General features: G+C 47.2%; 1 pseudogene; it reads right to left on the minus strand.

The window, feature by feature from the left end:
* Positions 1 to 248: 248 nt before the first annotated feature.
* LOC112481715 lies at positions 249 to 367 on the minus strand (annotated as a pseudogene).
* Positions 368 to 1389: the final 1022 nt, after the last annotated feature.

Below are 1389 nucleotides of genomic sequence, written 5' to 3' on the forward strand. Positions count from 1 at the left end.
GGGCAGAAGTGGTGACAGCAGCATGGAGTGGGGGGAATTTCGCAAGCCTGCTCTGGAGGGCCAGTGAGAACATCTATTTATTATTTCGCCGCTGATTTATTGGGGTGGCAGAGCCTCGCCTTTGGTGAGAAAGACTTGGGAGCTTGCTGATACCACTGTTCTTGAAACCTGAACGATGGTAGCAGTGGCAGTGATGGCAGCAGCAGCCGTAGCGGCAGAATGTGAGGGCTTTGAGTCTTTTTTTTTAACTCCTACAGCACCTGGTCTTCCTAGGTGGTCTCCCATCCAAGTACTAACCAGGCCCGACCCTGCTTAGCTTCCTAGCTCAGATGAGATCGGGCATGTGCAGGGTGGCAAGGCTGTCGATGGGTATGAGTCTTAAGAGAGGACTTCACATCCCACATAAGTGCAAACCCTAAGCACTCAGGTCCTCCTTGGGGAACACTCTACCTGTGGTCCTCAGAGAGGAATGTCACTATTTATGGGACATTAGAGAGGCTGTCCCTGGTAAGCTCCGCAGATTTTCCTGGCCCAAAGACTATATCAAGGTATTTCCTCTTTAAAATAGGGAAAAGGTAGAAGTTAGTCCACCTATAAGCCACTGTTTAATAGAGTTTGCACTTTGCTAACAGGTGACTTTCACTGACAGCCCGAGTTCAGTTAATTATAGGCTTTAATTGAAATCAAAATAAACCGGGGAGTAGCAAGTATAACACTCGGGGCTCCCCAGACAGTTAACACCTTGATCCTCTCTGAGGATTTATACTCAATTCTTTCTGTACCTCTCTCAAAGCTGTTGCCTCTTCCTTCTCTCTAAGCGGTTACCTAGACCTCCTTCAAGTCCTAGTCCAGCTTCTAAGTCTCCAGTCAAACCTTCCCTGCCTAGTGGGTCACACCTCTTCTGAGTGTCTGCTGCACAGAGCCACCCACATTATTTGGTCCTTGATCATGCAATGTTGTCTATTGTTTACTCACTCCTTCTGATCTGTGAATGTTATCTCTATGAAGAATCTCGAGGACTAGGAAGCCTATCTTTATTTCTTTTGGAGCCTGTCTTCCATTATTTTCTGGCACAGTGCCGATCATGGAGTTGGGGCTTAGTAAACGCTTGCTTGATTGAGAAAGAATTGTCAATAGATAAAAGAAGCCAGAGATCAGGCACAACTGTTCTAATCCTATGGAAGAGACGACTGCTTACCTATTGTTGTCCAAGCTGCCCTTTATTCTCTTGCCTCCCTCTTGGCGGTCACGTGGCTAGGTCTGATCAATGGATGGTGAGTAGCAATGCCAGTGTCACTGCCCATCCGGGGGAGGTCATTGTGAGTTTTCCATACTCTTCCCTATCCTCTGCCACTTACTCTGTTGATATGGCAGCATTATAAGACGGTG

This window comes from Pteropus alecto, unplaced genomic scaffold (assembly GCF_000325575.1).
Source record: "Pteropus alecto unplaced genomic scaffold, ASM32557v1 scaffold55, whole genome shotgun sequence".
Classification (NCBI taxonomy): domain Eukaryota; kingdom Metazoa; phylum Chordata; class Mammalia; order Chiroptera; family Pteropodidae; genus Pteropus; species Pteropus alecto.